The following is a 26,850-nucleotide window of genomic DNA, read 5'->3' as shown; positions in this document are numbered from 1 at the left end:
CAAGGCCCTGACAGAAGTGGTATTAGAATTTGTAAATCGTGTTTGTTTGTTGAGGACTTTCTAATCTAATATAAAGCAGGCAGAGCTTCAGACAAATGCAGAAAATAAACAAAGAATCTGCAGCTATGGAAATAAATGATTTTGTATTGACATGTGATCTCTAGTTCAGAAAACATTTATTTCAAGTAATTTTTGGTAAGCTCAGATAACACCAAGAGCAATACTTCCTACTTAGAGAAAACACAAGGGAAGTTAAAAAAAAAACTGATTCTTTTGAGAGTTTCCACAGGACTTAACTAGCTCAGGGTATAAGGCTAAAGGCTATTTCTTAGCTTCTAGTACATTTTTACTGGAATGTTTGGAGGACTTAAGAGATGCCCGGTGATTTGGAAAAGAAGCCGCCAATACTGAACAAAAGAAAAAGTAAATTAAATGATATATTCAATTATGGGTGTATGACTCAGATGTTGGTCTGAGGCAAATGTCAGAGCAGGTCTTAATGAAGAAAAATATCAAGAAAAAGAATAAAAATGGTTAGTTCCAATCTTTGTGCAGGTGCAGAAACTGGTGAATGCAAGCTAGATACTTGTTCTGTAATGAGATTACCAACAGGGTGAAGAAGATAAAAAGAGAAAATAATGGATTTTTACTTATGTAAGATGCCATTCTGCCCCATATTTTGTTCAAGAAACTGGAATGTGGAAATTAACTTAGTAGATGGTATATAGATTCTCAAACAAGGTAATATGTCTATCTGAAAATACAAATGGAAAATTATCATTCTTATCTATAAATTATGAAGCAGCTAGAAATGGTGTGCCAGGGCCTTGTAAATGGCTATGAACTTCTGTTGTAGAGAGTTTCTCTTCTAGAAGAAGGACAGGAAGGAAATCCTCCTGCTGTTGGGGAGTTCTTCAGAAATAGGGACGTTTGGATGTTTCCTGGGGCTGGGTAGAGGTTGTTTTCATTTTGTTTTTTAAAGTTTGGTAAGATAAGAACTGGGCCATGGAAAACTGTGACATGGTTGTTGCTTTAACTATTGATAGTTCAGTTCCAGTAACTTCATAGGTTCCTCTCATTTGGTACTAGCGATGTGCTCTTTAGCACCATCTCACTTGTTTTGCTCCTCCCTCACGTGTTGCTTCCAGGCTTGTACTTCAGCTCCTTAATCAAAGGTCTGATATTTTGTTTAGCTTGATAAGTGTCTGGTGTTTTAGGGTCATCATTCTTGTTTGGGTCCTATGACAGTAGAAAGAATTATATACACAGAGATGAGAAGCATCTGGAGCAAGCTTGAAAAGATTACAGAAAGATATTGATTGGGGTAAGACTTGGAAAGACCTTCAGTTCTTTTCATATTCCTTTGTTAAGTATCTGTTTAAAACTAAAAATAAAATAAAATAAAATAAATAAATAAATAAATAAGCTGAAAATTGTCAGTCTTTTTGACCTCTCTATTTCTGTTAGCCCACAAGACTGATGTGGTGACTCAGTTAGCATGAAGCCACACACTGAGGCAGGAAGTTTCTGTTGCTGTGTGACGCAGAAACACTTACTGTAATTAAGGACAGCCCAGAGCACAGACCAGCTGTGGTCTCAGTTCATCATATCTATTTCTCTTTCAATGATAATTTTTATTCTTATTTGGTCTAGCTCTGAGTATTTTCTCCTAGAAGGCTTAAAAAGACAGTAAGACTATCAGACTGAGAAAACAACATTTGATGTGATGACTAGCAATCATGTCTATGTTAGACAAATGAAGTCTCCTTTTGTTAACTGTGAAAAATACTTCAGTGCTCCGTATGGCAGGAAGATTTTAAAACAGAAACAAGTATTAAGTACTGTCTCTCCTTACTTCCAAGGAAACTGAAATGTAGACTAGGGCTAAAAGCTTTCCTTTTCACAGGGTTTGGAAGATCACCTGAGAAAGGATGATTATTCCTTTATCTAGGAATGTGATGAAATTGTGGGGATAGATGTTATATACTGTACTCTACATAGATGTGAATGATAATGTATCAGGTAGAAGATAAGCAATAAAAAAACTATTTTGTAGTTGATTGCTCTTATCTTCAGTTATCATGCTATTATCTGTGGCTGTCTAAATGAGGCTACTCGGCACCAATCTACAGTCAGCTTGCTTTCTCTCTTTTTAATTTTCTCTTCCCCATGAAATCCTTAGTCATATTTCATATTGAAATTGGTGGAAGTTATTGCTCCTTAGGATTCAGAAGAACCTCATGGTCCTTGCTGGTTTGAATAAAATTTTTATGTTCTGTGCCTGCTGCCATCTACGTGGAAATGTTCTATATCATGTGAATTCTAGAACTTGCAATACTCAGACATTTCTGAATGTTTCCTTATGGGGACCAAATTAGTTCTAATAAGCTCTCTGCCTAAAATAAATAAGAGTAAGTACCTTTCCATTTTTCACTTTTTAATATGCACATGTTCTCCTTCATTTACGGTCTTGCTTAAGGATTAAATGTTTTGCCTTCAGGAGGCTATGGCCATTTAAGTTTAATTAGTTCTCTTGTGTAGTCCAAACCACCAATAGCTTGATGCTGCTGGTTAATAAGCTTTGATCAAAGTTATTTTTAAAAATGCCTATTATAGCAGCACCCAACTGTGCTGTGTGGTTGAAGTTCCATCTGTCAAAGCTTCCCCTTTAAAGCCTATTTTAAGGAGTTTTAGAACTTGGCCATTTTAATTGACTCCGGGCTTAAATTATTATTTTAATTTTTTTTTTTTTCAAGCTATAATTGGAAATGGCTAGTCTGAAAGAATAATCTCATTTCCCTTTCCCTTAAAGCACTGCTCCAGATCCACTTTTTTTCCATAACCTGATGTTTTTATGCATGCAAGATGTCTATGCTTGTCCAGCGGCTTCTCATCCATGTTATACCAGATATCCTGGTCAAAATACTGTCAAAGTAAAAATGGCAATATTCTATGTCTCTTTAAAAAATCTGTTACAAATATTATGCTGAGAGATATATCCTTTATAAGGTATATATCTTATATACCTTAATATATCCATTATTAAGGTTTTACTTTAAAATATCACTCTGAAAATTATCAAAACTGTATACAGCTATGCTTCTTAGTATACATGTGTCAGTACATGAAGTAACATAGATGAATGTGGTTGCCTTTGAATGAATCAATATTTATTCAGGGGAGGGTATAGAATCACAATGATATAATATTAATGGATTTATGCCTTGAGAATACTACTGTGAATTACTTTTTCATGACTGATCAAACAAGTAGAGTCACCACACTGTAGGTTAGAAGCAATGGCATTATCTAGTATCAAGAATAAAAACTTTTTTTTTTTTTTAACTTGTGCATTGTCAACATACTACTTAATGTTAAGCATAAAGGAACTCCGTTTCTTTGGTGGGCTGTGAATTTTTAATGTGTAATCAAGGTTCTGTTCAAATCATTGCCACTTTAAGTGTCAGATTCAAGTTTAATTGTAAGGTGAATTTTAGAATCATTACAGATTTGGAGTCCAAGTATAGTGCACTTTCTATGCATACTGCTGTATTTTGTCTCCCCACATAATAATAAAGGCAGTTTAGATAGTACAATATTATAAATTTGGAGCTGGGTGGAATTACTGTATGCTTTTACTTTGCGTTTTATATATCCCTGCACACATTAACAAATAACTTGAAGTTCCAATCATTAATCTCAATTAATGAAGCTGTATTTTTATTAGTTTTATGTTCTTCCATGAATAAATAGGTTTTCCACTTAAGGAAGTAAGCCAGCTTTATGTTTGTATCCAGCTTGCTAGAGTTCTAGTGTTCCTTCTGGTTATCTTGAAACTTTGTTTTTATTTAGCTGTGACTTGAGAGCCTAAACTACTAAACTGCGTTAGAAAAAATAAAAAAAAAAAACTGAGGCAGTGATATAAATGCTTGCTGTATCTGTGTGAGTACTGATGTGTTCCTATGGGACAGGTAAAGGCAAGGTCGAGCCTCCTTCTGTTCTTGCTCATATTTCACACTGATCTGACGTGTACCAAACAGGCTGCAATTAGAGAAGAGCTGAACAGAAATGCTGTGACTGGATGTACTTTTTCACTGGACATGCACATTCTGATACCGGTTTCCTTTGCAAAATCCTGTCACTTGACCATCTGCCAGGCAGTATTATTTCAATATGACCCTTTCTTTGTCTTCTATCCTTCGTGAACTACAGAGGACTTATTTCAACACACACTGGATGTGTATGTAGTTCATCAGTTGTGAAACCAGAGCATTAGTGGTGCTGGGATACTGCTACTAATACCCCTTCATTGTTTTATCCTCCTTCAGTAAATAGTTAAAAAGCAACTGTTGTCAAGTAAATAGGAAACTTTTGCTAGTCATCAGCAACCTTCTTGTGTTATTCCCCATTCTAACAATGTTGTTTGTTCTTGTGCTCTTAGAGCACTGACTCTTTCTGCATTTGTTTAGTATCCAGTATAATGGTCTTCTGGGGATCTGTTGTATTTAAAAACTAGTGATAATTATTATTCTTTTACCAAAATATACTTCAGTACATGTACTACAAAAGATAGAAACAATAGAATGCAACATACACTAACAACATTGTTTTATTTTTATATATGCTGCGCCTGATTCATTGTGCACTCATGCCATGGACTTGGTTTAAAAAATTCTTAGAGTTGCAGGTCATAAATTGGTTTACATGGAGGTACAGGCAGAGGTTCATTTTCCCTCTTGAGTGTTATTCTGGAAAGGTAAAATAGAGATAGAGACTTTTTATTTTATTTCTGATGTTTTCTATTGTGTTATGGTCTGTCTTTAGCGTACATTCTTATAGTGTCTAATTTAATATTTTTCATTTTATTTTCAGTTCACATTATTTATTTATGGTAGTTTTCTTGGGCATGTTTACAAAGGCAGGTACTTGCTTTTGTTGCTGAATGCTTTTAAAATGTAGGTAATTCAGAGAGGAAGGCAAGGCATCAAAATCTTTAAATATTTTTTCATATTATGTAGAAATCAAATAAAACAATTAACATGATAATAACACAATACATTTTTGTTCTTTTCTCACTTGGAAACATGGACATACTTTAGAAGAATTTGTCTTGGTTTTAGCAGTATCAACTCGTGGAGAAATGTCCTTTCATCAAAGGGAAGTATTGGTTCTTGAGAAAAATAACTCCTGCAGGAGTACTGATAGTGAGTTTCTATAACCCTGAACGTTTGGATAATAGCTCTTATCTTCATCTATTGAATAGACTGCCTATCAGTGGCAGCCAACAAAGCCCGGATGCTGCTGACTCTTGCAGACCTGAGAATTCTGTGTTCAGCAAGGAGCACATTCGAGCTAAGTTTTTTGGCATAACTTGAACCTTCTGGCTATGTGCACAATTTAAAACATCTCTTCTCATTTTAATATGTATACATTATATACATTGTGCTTCATGTGTGTTTTGTCATGACTGGTGGTAATAAAAGCAACCAAAATTTTCCACTGCTTTTTCTTATATTAATTTTATGTACAATAACAAGCTTCCAGTTCTGAAGTTCAAATATTGCTGTTCCCTAGCAAAATGCCGGAAAGGCATTTATTCAGGCTACCTGTCTAACATTCTCTTAGTTACTTCCTATCTGTATTACAATGTCTTATTTGACACTTCAAGCAGTGTATCCTGATTAATAGCTGGGATACTGAACATTGTGCGATAACATATGGCAATTTCCTTGATTTATTCCTGGTACAGGTTAAAGTATGCATCTTTACTTCATTTCACTTGATTTAAGTTGACTTTCTCAACCTGACTTTATGCTCTGGTTCTGGTACGTATTTGCTAGACTGAAGAGTTGGCTTTTCCAATTGGGTATGCTTCGTGTAGCCAATTTTTTGTATCCTGATATCCCATAAGTACTTGACTAGAAACTTAATTCAGACCTACAGAAACATAAAAACCTTCCTATTATGTAAAATAAGAATAGAAAATGACTTTTTTTTCTTTTTTGTCCTTCAATTAAGAAGGAGAAAATCCTTTTGCTCTGTAGGCTAAACTTGCAAATGTAATACCGTAGATTGCTGTGTGGGAGTTTTATTTTTTCTTTTTTCCCTCCTTGTTTTCTCCTTTATCTTTATTGTTTTACTGGGCATTGTTACTGTTTATATACATCTCATATGACAGATTCAGTCACAAATCACTTCCTTTTTACCCTTTATGTTTTATTTAAAAAGTAGCACATATTTAAGTGTAAAAACTGTTGAGAGTGAAATGACATAGGGACAGAAAATTGTTTTAGGACGAGGTGCTTTAGTTGATAAAAACTCTATTTGCAAATTCACAGAAAAAGTTTCACACAGTGTTAGATTTCTTGGACAGGAGTTTTGTCGAACACTGTACTGCAAAGCTGAGAAACTACTTTTCATTGTAATGATGAAAGGCTCTCTTTCAGGACAGCTTTCTTCAGTCTGCATAACCCTAAATACATTGTCATACAAGTTTCATGTAAAATATGGTACATTTGTAAAATCTTAGTGGGAAAGGAAAAAACTTATTACTTCATCATTTTTATGGTTATTAGTATTTGTATATTCTGCTTGTTTTCAAAGTTTAACCCAGGCTTGTTGATTTATGATCCTTTTTGCCAACAGGCAAAATTAACTCATAAAGAAGATATTATTTAGAAATCTTGTCTTAGAGAAGATCAAATGTTATGTTACACACTCTGAAAGACAGTTTTATTCAAGTGTGACCTGATGGAGGAAAGAGGTGTTTTCAGATCTAAAGCTGCCAGCAGCATATTATTGGTTCCATGACTTACTGTATAAATTAATGGGAATGATGCTTAATTGAGAATATGATAAACTGATAAACTCTGTCTTCTCTTTTTGTACTAATTCGACGGGGAACAGAGAGAGAATGTACTTTCTCATGTTTACAAATCCCTCCCTTTACTCACATATTTATATGTTTTATTTATTTAATTGTCATAAGACATGGATAACATGACAGATCCTCACACCTTCTGTGAATAGCTAACAGTAAATTCACAGGAGTCAGAGCTCCACATATAAGAAGAAAGGTGTAAAAAAAGCCCTCTAATATTTTGAGGTATGTATTTTAACACATGATTATTTTTACTCTAAATAGATTAAATCCCTGATGCCTACATATTCATTTAAAATGATGATTAAGTTTGTTCACTCTTGATATAACTCTTCTGTCTTAGAAACTGAAGACCTAACTTTTCTTAATAAAGGATAGATTTGAATAAACACAATAGTAGAGAAATGATTTTCTGAACTTTTCATCCCCAATTTGCATCTCTTAACCAGTGACAAATCTTAACTAGTGTGAGACAGCAGTTAGTGGATATGATCATGACCACCTAAGACTAATTATCATACTGAAGTTACTGGGCCTTCCTTTGTATTCTTCACTCATTTAAATTTTTCCCAATCAGCTATCTCCAGAGACGAGATGCTAACCTTTTCTCCCTTTGTACTTTATAAAATTATCTTAAAGATAATCTATCTTAAGACCTTGTTTTAAACAATTCATTTATAACTTACATTCATTACCGAGTGTGAAAAGGAAGCACACTACTATTCTCTTCATCTGAAGAATGTGGGGCTGGTTAGTGAGCTGCTCAATACTTCTGTAGCCATTCTTCTATGAATGTATGCACACATTTGGATAGCTAAATATAAATTAAAACAGGTACCTATTTTTAAATGTGTTTTTTTTTCTTTTCTTTTAAGGAATATTAATTAGAACTAGCATTATGGTGTGTATGGAGAGTATAATCAACATTTTAAGCTGCTGGCTATTTCTTATCCTCTTTTAACCAGATATCTGTAAGGAATCTACTTATTTCAAGAAGGAAAGTAGTCTGGAGCTGTGGGAGTGTGCTTCTATGCACAACTCTGTTCCAGTAGTGGAGACTTTTGATCTGCCATATTTGTTTGTTTCACTAAACTATTGTCTCTGCCTGTCCAGTCTCTAGACTTCCATGCGCTGATTCTGTAAGTTACAGCTATCTCCAAGTCAGTACAGGAAAAGCATGTCTTGTTTGGGCTCTGAGCTACTGTCTCAGTCAGAAAAAAACGATTCTTTTAATCTATGCTCACGAGTCAAATTCTCACAAGGATACACATTACTTAGGTTCCAGGTCATGAACATCTGATTGCCAACAATTTCCTTAAGACCCTTCCTGGGAAACGTGTGGCAGGCGATTTGGAAGGCTTTGGAGTATGAGCTTCAGATGCACCATGTAAAGCAGAGTTGTTAATCTAATTTGTAACCTCCTATAGTCCTTGCATAAGAGTGGTATGGGAATTCTAGCACTCTCAATTCATGAAACAAAATTAAAATGGCATTAAGCATTTTCATGTTATGTGAATGCACCTTGTTTGATGAAGATTTTAGAGTAATTTAAAAGAAAATTACCAAAAAATTTGCATTCAAAGTGAAGCATTTTCTGTCCTTGAAGGCAGTTTACTTCATTACATCTCAGCAAATATTAACTTCTTTAGTTACACAGAATACCTGGTCTTTCTTAGAAACAGTATTGTTAACTAAATGGCTCTCTAGTAGCTCATCACTCCTGCTTAAAGCATCAAAACACATACATTTTTTGCAGTCGTTTCATTTAAATAAGTCTTCATAAATTTTGATAGAAATGAAAGGTTTTTTGCTATTTTATTCTTTCTTTAAGATGTGAGGAAACAATGCAGATTATAAAGTCACATAGTCTTCCCACAGCTGAGGAGACATGGAAGGGGTATGTGTCATAGCAAAAAGCAGATTTGGGACAGCTTTCTGAGAAGTGAGTTGCTGGCTTCTTGCATCCTAAATCAATGTATGCCAAAGGAATTGTAAATGAGGCAGATAGCCAATATGATTTCAAATATTAAAGTATATTAGAATAAATTTTATGCTAGGTAATCTAATTGCAGGAGTATGTGCACTAAGAAGGAGAGCTTAAAAGGGAGAACCTTTCTGAATAGCTTACTGAATTGCTGTTTCTCAAAATCAGTTATCTTTTATGAGTCATTGGATATACTATTTTGAGTAGAGTATTTGTCTTGGTCTTCCATGATTTTGGATTTTTAGATGTGAAAGCTTTGCAGATTTTTTTTTCTAGGTATTTTTGGAAAAAAAGAAATGTTGACATATAAAAGAACAAAAGAGGTGTTACCAATAGGATACTTGGTGCTGGATACAGGATATGTTTGCCCATTTATTTTAAAAATAAACGTTAAGATGGCTAGAATAGAACTATCTGTAGGTCTGCAATGTCTATGGTTATTAACTGACTGCTTTTGTTGGAATAGAAGTGCAGCACAGCACAACAGGTCACTTTGCCTGTAGCCACAGTGCTAAGCAAAGCTTGGCAAAAAGAGCTTTCATTCGACAAAATCACCTGCCTTATATCATCATGTATATTAGTTGCTTGGCATCAGCTTTCATCTCTATTCAAAGATGAATCCTCATCCACAGCTTATTCAAACACTGCTCCTTCCTTCAAATTAGCATTTAAAGCATTCTACTCATCTTGATCCTTGGCTAAAGTCTATCACTTACTCAGTTTGCTTTAACTGAGGCAGATTGTAGGCTGCCTGAAAACACAGTTCCCTGATTTCTTTATTTAACAGCAAATCTGAGTCACAGTACCTAGTGCTCAATTGTTTCCAGTTGTGTAGCAAGGTATGCTTAATAAACATCCCTACAAAACAGGAGTATGTGTTTGTGCAGTAGTTTGGTGAGAAGTGATTCTTTATACAGGAGGTTAAAAACATGATATTTATCCTCCAACTGAAGCTGCTAGTAAGTTGTTTCTGAATTGAATCCAGTTTTGTTCAGCAAAAATGACCAACTCAAATGTTGTCAGCTACCTTGATTTTAAAAAGAAAATTCTAACTGGTATACTTCAGCCCTGTTGTTTAAAATAAATCTATACTGCTAATAGGTGAGTTATCGTGTGGATACAGCACCCAGTTTAAGCCGAGGACCCTGGCTGAATGGTTATCACTCATGCACTGAGGTAAATGAATGGTGATTTATCACTGATTTTCACTGGCGAAGACTCTTGTCTTCAGAGTGTTAGGGTTGTGTGGAAAAAACAAGTGGCGGGTTTTCAGAAATATTACTGAAATGATCATTTTGTTCAGTGCAGTTTGTATGCAGTAGTGTGCCGCCATAGGAGTTGAAATGCCTTTTTTTCTATTCAATCTAAACCTCCCCTCCTTGAGTTTGAAACCATTTCCCCTTGTCCTTTCACAACAGGCCCTGCTAATGAGTCTGTCCCCTTCTTTCTTATAGCCACCCTTCACTGAAAGGCTGTTCTCAGGTCTCCCCAGAGCCTTCTCTTCTCCAGGCTGAAAGCCTTCGCTCTCAACCTGTCCTTGCAGGAGAGATATTCCATCCCTCGTAATGTTTTTGTGGTCCTCCTCTGGTGGCACTCCAACAGATCCAAGAGTTAGATGTCAAGTGTAGATGGGCTTCTAGATTGAGTGCATTTTCAACTGCTACAGTGTGCTTCTGTCATTTGTTCTCCCATGAAGTGCCTTATTTTCCTTGTACTTTTGTTAATGCCTGCCCTCCTCCCTCCCTCTCCCCCCCGCTTAAAAATATTATTAAACTAGTACTTCAGAGACTTGTTCTGCCAAGTGTTTGTCAGCAGTGAAAATATTAACAAATCACTAAACAAGGTCAAGTTGCCCCCAGGATGTAGAAGAAAATTAAGTACACATCACCTTCAGTTGCCCAGGAGAGATAAGCTCCTATTTTGCACTTAGCTTTTGCAGATGAAGCTCTTTGTATGAGAATAATTTATCTTTTCATCAAAGTGGAGAATAGAGAGCTGTTTTCCTCCTGGAATTTCTAGTTTATATTTTCAAGAAATACTTCACGCTTTCAGCTTCTAAGGAGATGTTAAAGGTGTTTATAAAAACTTCTGGTAATCGTGACATGAATAAATCTGCGTGTTCTCTATGGACTGAGATGGAGGTGAGTTATAAATGATGGAAGTATGACCTTCCATTTCCCACTTGCCTGCATCAAAACTAATGTTTTTGAGAACGAAATGCATAGGTAAGCAATACACTGAGAACCTGACCCAAGCTATTGCTGTCTCATGGCATGAATGAATCGGACCAAGGGTGAAGTCACAGTTGTGAATCCTGTCACAGTGTCTGTTATCTGCGAAATGTGGCAGGAATGACAAGATTCTCAACAGGGAATTTTTTAGAGCTATCAGTTCTTTCAATTTCCCTAAAATTAAATAGTGAGACTTGATGTCAGTTGCTTTCAAAAAGCATCCACAAGGTCAAAATTGTAAATGGCCTCTCATTAGTGCTTCTGTGAATGAATTATATTAGATTTTAGGCTGCTGGGTTGCTCAGTGATGTTTTATTCTGTACTCAGCTATAGCATTTGGTTTAGGAAATGCCTTTTGAAAGGAACCTCTTTCTAGGCACATTAACATCAAAGACATTTAAATATCTGAGTACTTCCTGACTAGCTTTGTGGCATAATTATATTTTAAAAATCTAGGAAAGTAAGCATTGAAAATTGCACCTTACTTTGAGAAGAAGCATCTTCCTATTGCCTCTTGAGGGATGGAGGGCTTTGTCTACCTTATGCTCAGTCTTCAGGGAGGTAGCGATAAAGCTGTGGAGAGCTAAGAAGAGGAGCTGGTTTACTGTTTCCCTGCTTATACCCTAAGTCAACATAAGTAATGACGGAAGAGATGCAGTAACCCCGCAGTAGGTAGTGTGTCATCCCTCAGTGTGTGCCTTGCTTTTGAGCCTTGACTGATGTTTAGGGAAATTAAAGGTACTTTCATGTACAAAGAAAGGCCTACTCTGTGAGTGTTCCTGTGTACTTTGAAGTGACAGATATTAAAGAGCTACACTGAGCATCCAGATAAGCAGGCACTTTCAGGAGATGTTTATATTTTATGGTCGAAGTATATTATTTAAATAGTTTTCTAAAGCTAAAGCCATAGTAGGGCCCTATCTTTGGCCTACCGAGGGGGATTTTCTCTGCATGAGCAACACAGAACTTGCCTTAAAAAACAAGCCTGTCAATTCCCTTGGACAGGAACTTGTCTGCCATCAAGGCTGCGCTCAGCTGAAAGCAAAGGAGCTGGCATGGAGCAAGCAGCACCACACTGGGATATGATGGGAGAACCCATGATCTTCATCTCTACCTCGCTAGAGGCAAGACCAGAAGCTCATGGTGCAGGCTGTTCTGCAGCTTTTCTCAGCCTGGTGGAGGTCAGTCTGACTGCTTCACTGGTTGCTGCTGTCTTTATGTAGCAAAGCTCTGAGGCAGAACAGGTGATATTTTGTTTCCATACAGGTGGGGGGTTTTTTTTGGTTTTTTTTTTTTTTTTGGTTTTTTTTTGGTTTTTTTTACAAAGCATAGTGTCAGATAGTAAAAAGTGGCACCCCCTTGAGTGTAAGCTGTTTCCTGCTACATCCTATTTCTTTAATGTGACGTGCCATAATTCTGTAGAACTGAAGAGAAGTGCAATCTCGTTTGCTGACAGTTGCCAGTCATTTTCAGCCAGTTTCAGTCATTCTTGACACTGTTTCTCTGTGAGAGTGTTTTAAACCTGACCTGTGTCATATAGCTGTACCACTGTCCGGGATAGGAAATCAGAAGGCAAAACAAAACACAGGCCCTTCATGCTGGTGGTGGGGTGTGTTGCTGTCAGGCTTTGTTCTGTTGCCCCTGCATTCAGAAATGGCAGCATACAACCGCTTAAATCCGTGGCACTGCTTCAGAGGAAATCATGTCCTTGTTGCACTCAAACTCAAGAAACTTTAAAATTCCTGACTGTGAAAAAGCAGCATTTTGAACTGCTGAGCTCACGTGGTGATCTGTGGTAAGGAAGAGCCTGAGCACAGTTTCTAGTAAAGACAGAACAGCTATATTTTTTGTAGTTATCCGTGGATAATGGAATCAGCAGTTTTTATTATTTGTAAAAAAAAAATAGTTCTAGAGAAAATGCCACTTTTTGGTAGTGAAGGCTACTGGGAGTAGATCAACAAGATACGTAATAATACCCTTTTCATGAAATGGCTGCCTTGAGACACGACTATGCAGAAGAGTGTCTCGCTGCATAAGCTGAGACCTCAGCAGCCACTGGGAATGTCCTCTGTGGGTGGATATGGCCATACAGCTCATTTTGACTTGTTCAAATTTGAGGAAGCCTTACTATGAGAAAGTGAACTTCGGATCTGGGGTAGATGTGTTGCACTAATAAGTTAAAACTCGGTGTCTGATGGTATAGGCAGGGTGATGATTTTTTCCTTATTAATTTGGATCTTTTCGGGGGAAAAGAGGAATCTACTGTAAACCTTTTAACATACCTTTTTATTTTTAAATGAATACTGTATATAGCTTTTAACTAGCAAGAAAAAAAAAAAAGAAAGAAAGAAAGAAAAAAAAAGGTCAAGAGGTATTCCAGTTATTTGTCAGATAATCATTATTCATCTGTCTTTTCAGGATATAAAATTTAAAATCCTATGCTCGTGCATGGCACAGACAATTAGCCTTGTTTTATTTGTTTGTTTTGTGTATTTCCCCAGCAAACCATCTCGGAATAATATACTGAATTCTCAATTGATGTGATTCATTATAGATCCATTAACTTCCAGAGGGGCTATTCTGGTTTATTCTGGCTTAGTTTCTGTCCAGAGTGTTCAATTCTGAATATGTAATAAAAGTGTTAGTCATCTTAACAGCTGTTATTCACATTAGTGTTTTATACTCAGTCCTGGATGTTCTAATGTGTTTTTTCTTGATCAACAAAGAGAGTCTTGTTCACAACAGGGTATGCATGGGCAGGGATTAGATGAATCTTCCTGCGCTTTTGAACTGTATTCTGATTATTTGCTCTTATGCATAGTATTCTGCTCCATGAATCTAATCAAAGCTGGTTATCTGGGAAGATTGCTGCCAGAATAACAGCCAGAATCAGTGAGTGTTGGACTGAAGGCAGTACTGTAAAGACTTCATTGGTTAAATGTGAGCACACAGGGAAAGAAAACACTTCTAAATGTCTGATTTGGAATCAGTGATTTCTTTTTTCAAGTGAACTATACCAATCAAATAATGATTAATCTATTGCATTTAAAGAAAATCTAGGTTCTTAAACAACACTTAGACAAGTATTAAGATGGTTGAAAATAACATTAGTTAAAGGCAAGAAATCTAACATTAAATAATATCAATGCTATCATTTCCAATAATCATACTATTAGATAATGTAGTACTCATGATGGCTGGAATAATCGCAAGCTACAGTCTGTAATGTGAGAAAAAAAATGATTTCCAAGATTCTTCTCTGTTTTAAGTTTCCCTTTTTTTTTTTTTTTTTTTTCCCCTTTGACAAGATACTAGTATAGTAATTTTCTGCTTAAAGAATCTTTTTATGGCTTCCTGTCATCCTACATATCAGCCACTTAAACTAGTGACCTCATCCTGATACAACTGTTTGTGAACCTAATTTTATAAATCTTTGTAGCCCAAAACATGTTTTTCTTTTTTTCTTTTTACTTCAGAAAATGTCATTATAAAGTCATGCATGATTTCTAATACTGTAAGTAAATTTTGCTAGAAATTACCCACCAGCATTCCTTATTTGAAAACAGCAACTCTTGTATTTAATTGCTGTAGGTTAGTATCTGACTTATAACATGGTGATTTGTCTCTTTGTTCTCCGTGTAGCAGGGTGTCAAAGGAAAAAAAAATTCTTTAGCCTAGATCAGTTTGTCAGTGTAAATTGTCCACTGTTTCTAACATTTTGATTATTTTTTTTCTTAATCTGATGCAGTATGTGTGTTATTTATTCCTGTGTCTTCAGAAGGAGATTTTAGAACCTATGGTTATCTGCATTGCTATTTCTGAATTGATTTTTGGATGCCTTTTCAGCTATCTCATAAGGTAGAGCTGCCATACTGCCTTTTCCTCACCTCTTTTGTTTCTTGGCTGATCAAAGGTAATTTTCCTCTTAAAGGAAATAATATCTGTTTTTTTTTTTGTTTGGTTGGGTTTTTTTGCATTTAGTCTGAAAGATCTACATGCATCCCATTTTTTTCTTTATATAGTGGAGATTTATTTGGTTCCCATCCTTCACTGATTGTCTGTATTGCTCTTCTGATAACCTCAGTATTTCAGTGGGAAAAGGATCATTTATGTAAATCGTGTTTTCTCCAAGCTCTCTTTAGTTACAGTGACTGTATTACTTTTCATAATGAAACCTCCTTATTATTAGAGTGGCTGCTAGGAGCAGTGTCTGGAAGTGTTCAGATCTAAACAGGATTTAAAAATTTAAATCAATTTTTGGTGGCAAAGAAGCGCAAGAATTTCTTAGTATAATGACATTTCAAAATGTATTTAATATAGAAGAATCTTTTCTTTTTCTCTGTAGGTTTTTTGAGTTTTCCTGAAACACTAAGCAATAATATGTTTTCCCTATATATCCATTTTTTTTAGAATCACTGCTTACTGTGGGAATAGTAAGGAATTGACTTGAGCTTTGCCAATACAAGCTGCCATTGAATAATTTCTCTTGTTGCTGCATGCTGCAAAAGGCTGGTGCGAGTATCAGATAGATTTAGCAGAAGGATTCTTCATTAGGAGAAAACTACTTGTTTCCTAGACTTGAACACAGTTTTGTATTATCAACTAGGTTTACTGTACAAGGTAATCAACAATCTGTCATTGCCATCTTAATAAAGAATTTGCATGGTCTCTCTTGGCCCTGCTGACTACCAGGGAAGGATACATGTAACTAACAGAGCTCAGGGCAGGATCCTATTTCTTCTGCTTTAGTGTGGAGTTTTTGCCATATGGAAAGACCATCTCAGAGTTAGTAGATAACAGCCAGTTTTCTATAGTGAGTCTGTAGTGATTTAAGATAATACCACACAATTACTTTGCCTTGCATCCTGACCATGTATCTGAATTGTCTGACCAACGTGGGGAAAAGCTATTTGCCATAGTCTTCCACTATCATTGCCCTTTAACATTTCCCTGAATATCTTTCCACTTGTCAACAAGAATGTATTTGGTCAACAAGTTCATGAAGTGTGAAGATGCGCTCCTTTTTGACTACATCCCAGCTGTGGATCTGTTAATGGTAACCTTTGCATTCATGTGCAGTCCAGCCAAATCAGTAAAGCTTTGCCAATGTCCAGAGAATAAATAAAGAAAAACAGCCTGGGTCAGAATGTCCTGAGTCCAACAGTAAGTATTATAATCCATTCATAGTGAAATAAATGATGAATAAAATTTAAATTTGTGCCATGTGTGTGTCTTAAAGACTGTGTTTTAAGTGTTTAAAAGCTTCTAAATATAAATAGAAGTTGTGGTGAGTTAAACCAGCCTATTTTATTCTGATTAAAACATGTTAATTGATTAATGTTTGTTAGCTATACATTAATGTTTTAAAACATCTTTGTCAGGTTCCAAAAGCACTGCTCAGTTTTACAATAAATATTAATGTATTGCTGCTCTCAAGGTACTGATTGAGATCTTTAGATTTGTTTAAATATATTCTCAGAACCTCTTAGAGTAGCCAAAATTATCGGTAGCATTTTCCATGGCAAAATTATCTTGTGATGTTGATTGAAATTGTACCAGTGCATCTGCCATAAAAATGTTAATGTCATGTCTGACTGAGACACGTGCGCCTTCTATGTTCATCATTTCTGAATCCATTATAAAACCTTAATGGCAGCTGTATATAAAGATATGCCATAATGACATCTTAAATGCCGTCTTTAAATTCACAGCATGAAAAGCCTTTTAGGAACAGTGTATGAAAAAAGCAGCTAACTAACAGCAATTTCTAGGTAATATTCTTGGTATTTCTTTGATTTAGTGGGGGTTGTATGTTTATTTCAATAGAAATAAATGGTTCTAGGAAGACAGTATTGTAAATAGAACTTTTTTCTTGGTGAATGACATTTGGCATCTCAGGTCAGGTTTCTTGTTTCATAGCAAACATTAAAAAATTTGTGAGAACTTGGAAGTGTATCTACTGATTGTACAACAAGAAAATATATATACAATAGAAATAAGTTTATTAAATTTAGACAAAAGGTATGTTTATACAAAATTGCATGATATAAATATTCTAGAAATCACTTCTGCAGCAAGATTTTTAGAAAAATCACCAACTTCTCGTGAAATAATCTTTCAGGAGAAAGGGTTTTGGAGTCTTGCTGTAATTCTGCCAGGAGCCTTGTGTAGTCACTTTCTGGGCTTGGGACCTTTTATCATTCACCTCAGTACACTCATTCTGTCTCTCAAAATTTACTGAAGTGAAAAAAAGGAAAGGTGAAAAGATAGAAAAGAAAGCAGTACCAAATCTTAGAGGCTTCACTGAAAATTTTCAGTAGTCATCACTGAAGAGTGTGCTAAAGCAAAGCACAGGTTTTTATGATAATGTCTTGTGGATTTATATCTAACTTCCCAGCATTTCAGTTCATTATTCAAGACACTGAGTACTTCAGGCAGTTTCATCTTCATGAGATTGGTTTTTTTCTTCTTCTTAATTTCACTGTTTGTAGTACTGGCATGACCTTTAATCCTGTCAACAGTACTGTTTGATTTATGTTAGTTAGACTTAATTCTTTCAGCTCCTTTCTGTTGTTATTGATAGGTAGATTATCACAACATTTTTTCATGCTGAAGAATCTTGATGGCCATTGGAGCGGCTCACTGGGCCATTAGATCCGAAGTCTATTCATGACTGAGTGACTTTTCACCAAACTGGCCAGATTGTTATGCCTTCCTGCTCCAGAACTCACCGATTCTTCCACAGAGGACTCAGCTTCCAGCCTTCCTGCCCTTTCTCATCTCCCCACACACAGCTCTCACCTTCTGCTGACTATGCTGTCTATGTTGGCATGCTATGTCAGTCAGATGCCTCCATACCACACAACCTAAATCAAGGAGAGCACATCTTTGTGCTTTACTGGAATTACCAGGAAGTGGCTACAATAATACAACCTCTTATCTGCTTCGGTGTTTATAGAGGTGTCTCCATCCTTTGGATCAGCCTTTTATGTTCCTTATTTCTCAGTGGCAAGGTATTTTACAAAATCAAGTAAACATTCTTGTAGTTTACATGCAAGGGACTGAATCATCAATTTTCATCAAGGTATTGGTAAGATTGAGAAGAGATTCCTTGTCCTCCTGTTTGCAATGCAATCTCTGTACAGTGAATAATTATGATTCTTAGAAACCTCTTTGCAGTATGGGACACCAGAATACTGTAGATGTTGGGGATTTGAGATTGTCTGAAGGTAACCAAAGATGACTTGAGCATCAGCATGTAATCAGTAACAAATGCTTCCCAGGGCTTGATCAAATTAGATAAACTTATATTAATTCCAAAACAGCTGATTGCAATTGTGACTTTTAGTTGCCGTGAGCATAGATAGAAGTAAAAGTGGTAAAAGTGGGGAATTAGATGTAAAATGCACGTTAGTAATTTTTATATATTCGATACATATTAAGTATATAAGCATCTTTGGCTACTTTCAATACTTTTCAATACTCCTCTGAAGATAAAATTTTGAATGATTATGCTTTATCCAATCATTAATTATGTATGTTTGCATGTGGGAACACTTCTACTATCGCTACTAGTTGGGGTCCCAAGATTAAAAGCATATCTTTATGAAGAGACATAGTGCTTGTGTCACTTTTGGTATAAACTCTTAGAGTAAATGACTTTGAAGCTTGAAATCCATCTTGTCTCTCAAATGGAACAGGTAGAACCACACATTATTTATGTTGCTATGTCGTGCTACGTGTACCACAAGTGGCAAAATAGCTTCTGAACTGAATATATATATATATATATATATATATATATATAATTACAGCTTGTAGCTTCCCTTGAGTTGTACTGATTTCCTCAAAAATTGTTTAATGGCAAAAGAAGGCATTTCCATGGCATGGAATTCTAAGCTCCAACTATTTCAAAGCACTGTGGTGCAACTTCAGGTCATTATGGAGGTTATGACCTTAGTTTGCATTTTGTTTTTCAAAGACTGCCTTCAGTACCCAGTAGATAGATATCTCTAGCATTGTGATTCCTCTGTGAATAAAGAACAGTGTGTAAAGATGATGATCTTCTAAACCAGCTGTATTTTACACACATATCCTAAATAGCATTACAGATTACCATTATGCATAAAGGTTAGTAGGGTGATCTCTTAACAAAGAAGTCTGTTACTGATCTAAAGTTGGTAAACAAGCAATATAACGACCTGTAATTCAAACTCTTCTGTTGGACCAGCTTTCAAATGTGTAGTTGCATTTAGCTAGGGGTTTGGCACAGTAAGACGTACTGTCTGACTTACAGGATAACCTCAGAGGTGATGTTTGGAAGCTCAACGCTGTCAGTGCCAGGGCTAGGCTCATCTGAGTGAACTTGGCAGCATTAACTGTAGACAACAGAAACATTTAGTAGAGCAACAGTGACGCCAGTGTTGGGTGGAATTTCAGTCAAGATGTGTATGTTTTACGTGCATAGTGAGAAATTACACTGGCCTTCAATTACATCACATTGAACTGAAAGATCACAGCTCAGACATTTTTTCCAAAGCTTTTCTTAGCTTCTTGTTTTTAATTCTTCCATCTATCTGATTTGTTGTTTCATTTAGTTGACCTGTTGTTTTTTAATATCTCCTGGGAATGCTATTCAGAAGCTTCCTACCTCCACCCTGGGTGGTACAGATGATCCAAATAGGACATCCAGGGACTCCAGAGAATGACTGCAGTGAATAGTCACACCAGGGACAGTGAGCTCATCAAAGCCTTTACACATGAAGACTTTTTTAATGCTCTTGCCTGAGCTGGGATGCGCTGGCATGCTAGATGACTGTACATCCAAGCATGGAATAGAAATGAGCTTCACCAGGCAGCATCAGTACAGATTTCAAAATGATTTGAGGGCAAGAGATGGAAAAACATTTCTAAAACTGCACATAATAAATCTGGAGTTCCAGAGGAATACTGAAAGTCTGGAGCATGCTGTTGCTGAGCAGCCTTACTCTTTACCGAACTGCCTGTGGCCAGTCAGAAACCACAACAGCATCTGAGTCATCAGCAGTGCCATTGATTCTCTCAAGCACCCAGAAAAAATAAAGCAGGGAAAGCAACTTAATCGTTTGTAGGCTTCAGATAATGCAAAAGCAGTCTCTTAGCTTTCACAATTTCTTAATTAAGCATCTACCTGTGACTCATTTCAGAGGATTTTTAAGGATATTATAAATCTTTCATTGTTACATTTTAAGTGAAGTACTGCTATGTAGGAGCTGTAGACATTTTCATAGGCTGTGTATAGGGACTTTCAAGAACTCTACATCACTGATAGATCATAACCTCTGACGGTGTATAAAACGAGTGACTTTCTTAGAATTATGATATACTACAGTATTTGTAGCAACATATATTTTTCAGGATAATTGAAAATGAATCTTTCTTCTATTAAAGTACATATGATCCATTAAAATATCCCATATCAAAATGTTCTTAAAAGAAAACTTTCTATTAGCGATTGTGATTTTGATTATTAAAATTAATGAGCTATTTCAGATTCTTCAGTATTTATGAAAGCTCATTCCTTTTTTGCCCTCTCATATTCTGATATATGAAAAAGACTCTTTCACCCCAGCCAAAATTTTTATTTGCTTGTAGAATTTAGCATGATTTTTTTGTCATCTAGTTTCAAGACAATGTGAGCTAGTAATGGTTGAGAAGTCTTAGACAAATAAGCATTGAGAAGTAAACCATATGTCAACCAGATTTTTATTAAAACATGAGAAGTTTCCCTACAGGTTTGAAATAATATTTTTTAATTAAAAAAACATTTAAACTGTAAAAGAAAAAAAGATTTTAAGAGAGGGTGACATGAGCAAGAGTACATGCTTTGCAGAGGACTTGGTATGTGTTGTCACTGGTAATACAGTCTAGCAGGGTGAAATGTAAACTTCCGTACTGAGCTGGATACAATTTATAAATTTTGTATAGCTGGATCTAAACTTTTTGCTGAAGTTGTTTTAAAATGTGTCTTCATAAACACTTCCCATGGAGATATTCTTTGTAAAAATAAATGTTAATAACTGACTGACAGAGAATTTATAGAACTGCAGGCTTAACAGCCTTTAGGCCCCAGAGGATTACGGTGCATTATAGCCAAATTTATACAAAGAATGAAATATAAAGTAGAGCAAAAAAATGCTGGAGAATGATTCTTTCTACTTTCATAAAATTGAAATAGTGACATGTTCCTGTTACTTTCAGTGAAGCATATGTACAAACCATAAATATCAGTCTGTAATTTTGGATCTTTGTGTGACCTATATGATCTATTCCTTGTGAAAATTATGTCCAAAATGCGTGTGTCATAAAGGATAATTTTAGCATAGGTAGAAGTAGTATTTCCTAAATTGCCTGTCAGAAATGACTTAATCCTACTTTATAGGAATTGCCTACATCAGTCAGACACATTCATTTCAATACCCATTCATTTAGGAGACTCTCTGCTGAGAATGTCAAAGAGATGCTAATTATTATCAGCTATGGTGATCCTTTGGGAATTAGGGTGAGATTGAGAAACCACATAATTACACTATAGTCAAGGATTAAAGTGATGAGTTTTGCTCCCTTTCTGCTTTTTTTTTAAATTTTATTTGGTGGTTTGGGTAGCAGCTGTCACACACAGACCTAGCATGCTTTCAATGGCTGTTTTGTGAGAATTCTTCTGCTTTCAGGCCAGTTTATCTGCTGCCAACACTGCGCTAGGGCAGGAGAAGAAGCATTAATTGCTGTAGGTAGCTTTCTAAAATAAATGTCATAAAGAAAATATCAGGATCTTCAATCAAGGGACTGATTTTGAGTAATTTCATCTGCTGTGTTGAAGAGAGACAGCAGGGTTTGAAAGTCTGGTTGATCACCAGATGCTACCTGCATTTAGGTGGAATTCAAGAAGGAAATTCTGTTCCATTAACAGGGGGACTCTGAGAAGAACTTAGAGACCAATGGCAGCATTAATGTCTGGTAATGTGAAGAAATTTTAATAACTACTTGTAAGTCCTTAGTACCCTGAAGGAATGAGCCTTTTTACTCTGAAGGAAAATGAACTGGATAAATTTTCATTCATAAGAGAATTTAAAACTGGCAGACTTTTGTAATGCTGTGTATAACATCTGTATGATTTAAATAAAAGATCATTCTTTTCTTGAAGATGAAGTGTCCATATCCTTTGCTAATTCTTCCTGTCCATCCCAATCCAGATAGAAAAGCTTTTTTCTAACTTCAAATCAGTTATTGTTAGCAAAGCAAGTTAATGTACTAAATAAGTTTTATTTAGTGGGCCATGCCAGAAATGTATATTTTCCTTGAACTCATTTGACACTGTTAATTGGTTTTGGAATTATGGTCATATGTCCTGATAATTCAATAACATAAAGCTGATGGCAGTAGGCTGTTTAAATATATTTTATTATTCAGTGTTCCCTATTTCTGGAGTGACTGGTTAACTTAAAATCAGTGCAGTTCTATAAGCCTGGGAACTAATTCCCAGGTGAGGTTTTATGACTGTAAGGCTCTGTTTGCAAAAGATATTTCCCATTCATTCTAATGTAATTCAGCAGGCTGAGGGGTACATACATTAAAACAAAAAACAATTTTACCAAGTGAAAAAAAAAAAACAGTAGTATTTAAGATCATCAAAACCAGTATTTTTGAAGCAAGAAGACAATAAGAAAAACTAAATGAGAACACTGTTGTCATCTTCAACAGTAAATAGAAAGATCTTCAACAGTAAATAGAAAGAAACAGATTCTGCTTTCATCTGTGTTGCATTAAAAGTCAGCAATAGATGATTTTCAAGATACAATTAGAATGATTTTAATCTGAAACTACGAGGAGCAGTTTAGCTAAGCATGCATAGCAGTGCAAACAGATGTTTTGGGTGACATGAATGAATTAAATGAAGTCTTAAAGTTTGGAGATCCATTCTTACATCTTGAGTATAATCTAATAGAGTAAAGTGATAGGAGATTATGTCCATGAAAGTTATATCCATGAAAGTTATGTCCATGACTGTGTTTCTTATGTCTGAACTCTTATAAATGACAACTTCTTACTTTCTTGCAGGAGTTCAGAATATATTTTTGCATACATGAAGCTAAATCCTTATAGGCAAATAGATTGCTCAAATGTAAAATGTTTCTGCTGAAATTCTGCTCACCTTTTCCCATGTAACCAAGCTTTCAGTATTGTTTTTAGTCCTTTAATGAGAGTAGAACTTGTAATCAAAGAAGGGCTGGATTCTACTTTCTTATGTGAGTTCAGTACTGTTGTGAGCAATTAGACATATCTGAGCTGTAGAATTTTCATTACAGGTGATGATGTACAAAGAATGAAGGTGAGTTGGTGCTTTTTTTCTGAGTTAATAGGTAAATGTAATAGATTGGAAGTTTTTTTGGTTTTGTTTTGACAGATCACTTTTGCATAGCAATATAAAGAAATGCAAGAGCCTGAGAGATAATAAATATCTTAAAATACAACTGGACTATCTATCTTTAACTAAGCTACACATTTTCATCTCTAAATGCCTTTGGTTTTCAAGAGTCATGGTGTCTCATCAACTAGTGCTTTAGCAACTCATTTACTTTTCCTTCAAAGTATGTATCTAGATAAAGTTACCATTTTTGTTTTTCTGTGAGGTTTTTGTTATGATATTACAGACCTAGACTGAGCTTCACTCAGCCATTTTAAACATCCCTTTTACAGGAAAAAAATGCAAGCTTAGTCTCCCTTATTGAACCAGAGACGACAGCAGTCCAAAACTATTTGTAGTATTTATAGTAATCTATTATATAGTATATAGTATTAATTACATAGTATCTATAGAGATCTAGTTCAGATATGAGATGCTTATTCTTTTCTGACAGTTTCCCAAAAATGTGAAAATAGCACATGAAGCTTACTTCTAATTATTTTAATTAGTGGGAAAAAGTAGAAAGTTGTTCCTCTCTGTACATTTTCAGACATGGCCTCTGTGCTGGCAGCTAACTGGGTTGTCTGCACCATCTAGTTGCTAGCAGGTTCAGTGCTGCAAAGATTTTGCTCTGTGCTGGCTGAGGCAAGCAGTTCTGCAGGTGGAGCCAGGTTTACAGCATGGAGTGTGGGCTGGCCAGAACTGTTCTGTATGGGTGCACAGTTCTGCAAACCAAGCCTCTTGACTCTCTAGGAGCGAGTACTGGTGTTTTTTCTGCATCATGGGAGATGTATTTTCTGTTTTCAGTATCCTTTTCTTTTTTTTTTTTTTTAAGCTCCCTCAGTCTGTCAAATGGCACTCTTCAAAATGACAGTGAAGAATATAGAAAACTTTTTTATTTGAAATCTTAAACCTTTGCACAAATATTCTTTTAATGCTTAAGGTCTTTCCCCTTATTACTATCATGTCAGTCTGTCTGCTTTTGACTATTCACCTTCAAGATTTATGCTATATTTGGAACATTTCCTTTTCTTGGTCAACATTTGTTGTTTTATGGGATTTATTAACTGACTTTCATCATACAGCACTTGTTCCTGTATAGAAATTGATACAGGTTTTCTCAGGTGTATAATAATAATTCATATTCAACTGTATAATTTCAAAGTAAGAAAACTAGTAGTAAGAAGTAAAGGATCTTTAATTCTTTAAAATAGTGTTGAAGTTTAGACAGAAAGAAAAAAGATTTCAGAACGAAAAACTAGGTTTATATTCAAGATGTATCTCATTATTCCAAATGCTTTTGTGTCAAGTAATAAATAAGATTTTTCTGAAGCTTTCTTTGGCCTTTAGTCAAGTACTATAAATGAAGCCCTTAATGGCATTCACTTCTGGGCAGCACTAGTGGGTATGTTTTTAAAGTCTTATGATAATGTGTGATACTTTAAGCTTCAAGTGTATGTCATCTTTCTATTAGCGGTTCTGACCATAGAGGTAGCTTGGCTTAAAAAACAAAATACAGCAAAAAAAAACAAAGAAGCCTGTGGTGGTGAATGCTTATGCATGAGCCAATCTTCTACTCTTCATGAGATTGCATTCCCAACATGAATTTGGGAAATAAATGCATTTTACAGCAAAGACTGACATTTTTCTTTCATTTTCTTTACATGAAAATCAGTGAGAGAGTTGAAGAATGCAAATATTAGGCAATCCTGAGCATGAGTGCCTGTCTACAGAGCACCATTATCTATTACATAATTAGAAGTACAAAGGCATTATTTAACATCAGTACTGTGTTAGTTTTGCATGTACAGTTAATTTTTTTTATCTACTTTTTAACAAAACAGAGTCTGAGAGGAAAACAGCAACAAGGAAAGATATAAGCTGTGATAACTAAATTATTTGAATTTGTTGATGTATGCACGATTTTTCCCTGTAAACTATTTTATGTATTTAATTAAGAAGAGACTGACTTTAGGAACTGAAACTGCAATATATGAGATAGTATACGTATTTGGTACACTATACTGAGCATGCTGTAAGTAACTAATAACTAAATAGTAACTAACAGCCATGAACATGTTTTTAACAGCACTGGAAAAGTATGCATAGCTAGTAAAAGATTAGTGGAAAGGATTAGGTTGTAGCTTAACCTTTTTCAACATTTATTGTAGACAGCATACCTTGTCTGTACTGAACTTTGAAACTCATTACTTATCTTGTACTTTGGAAATATGTCACCTTATGCTTATTGTCACTCTACAACGATCTGTAAGTCTGTATAGCATATAGTTCCTGCTGGCAAAAGCAAGGAGTTTCCGATGCCTAAGCATGTTTCATTTAGCAAAATTCATAGAAACACCATTTTTTGAGAAATACAAAAAATATTTATTGAATATTTTCTGCCTCTTTCAGTTTCAGTAGTGCTGAATAACAAATTTGAAAGGAATGAAAATTAGAAACCACTGTTTACTTTCAGTAGAAGACTTCAATACAGAATCTCAAATTATGGTGGCTTTCACTCATGTAAAGATTAAACCTTCCTAAAACACACAGAAAGTAATAATCATGAAAGTTACCATAATAGCATTGGCCTCAGTCACTACATTATTGTTTGATATATTTCAGTTGAAATGTGTGCTTCTCTGGATGTCATTATCTTTAAATTTCAAAATAATTAAAGATTTTATTTTTAAAGCAAGCATACCAAATAAAAGCACTTTAGCAAGTGTTGATGACTAGAATAAAAGTTATGTACCAGTACTTTTATGTACTGGTTTGCTCCACCTGGGTGATTTTTTGCCTCTGTGTACATACACCAGGCTGTCCACTCTGACTACAGGGTGGAAAAGCAGAACCCCTAAAGATTTATAGGTTGGTGGTCTGTGGTAGCTGAATGACCACTATATAGCAAAACACAGTACTTGACTACAAAGGTCAAGGACTTAATCTAATGGTTATCAAAAATTCTATGATGTTCTTCCATTCTGATTGTGCATTGTCCAGTTTTGTGATTCTGAACAAAACCATACAGTACGCGAAACATCCAATCTTCTTTCTTCCCATTCTGTATGCATGTCTTCCTCAATTAATTTGTAGATTACAAAGACTAACTTCAAGTTGGTGAAACTGAGATCTATACAGTATCTTTGTGGGACACCTGGGAATCTAAACGGAGGCATCAGGAGACTAGCAGTATGTTTGTAGTCCAAACTTGCTAATCTTACTCTGCAGTGATTACACAAAGGTATCAAAGGAAGCTCATCTTTCTAATTTGAATTTGGTCTTAATGAATTTCCATTTATATAATCACTTT

At 35.4% G+C, this 26,850-nt stretch overlaps 1 protein-coding gene across 4 annotated transcripts in view; it reads left to right on the top strand.

Annotated features, from left to right (window-relative positions):
• XRCC4 (X-ray repair cross complementing 4) overlaps positions 1-26,850 on the top strand; it is a 174,110-nt gene that overhangs the window by 84,476 nt on the left and 62,784 nt on the right. The window lies entirely within an intron of this gene.

Source organism: Phasianus colchicus, chromosome Z, assembly GCF_987193195.1.
Source record: "Phasianus colchicus chromosome Z, bPhaCol1.hap1.1, whole genome shotgun sequence".
Taxonomy (NCBI): Eukaryota; Metazoa; Chordata; class Aves; order Galliformes; family Phasianidae; genus Phasianus; species Phasianus colchicus.
Note: the sequence above shows the minus strand (reverse complement) of the source record. Positions and strands in the feature narration are given on the sequence as shown.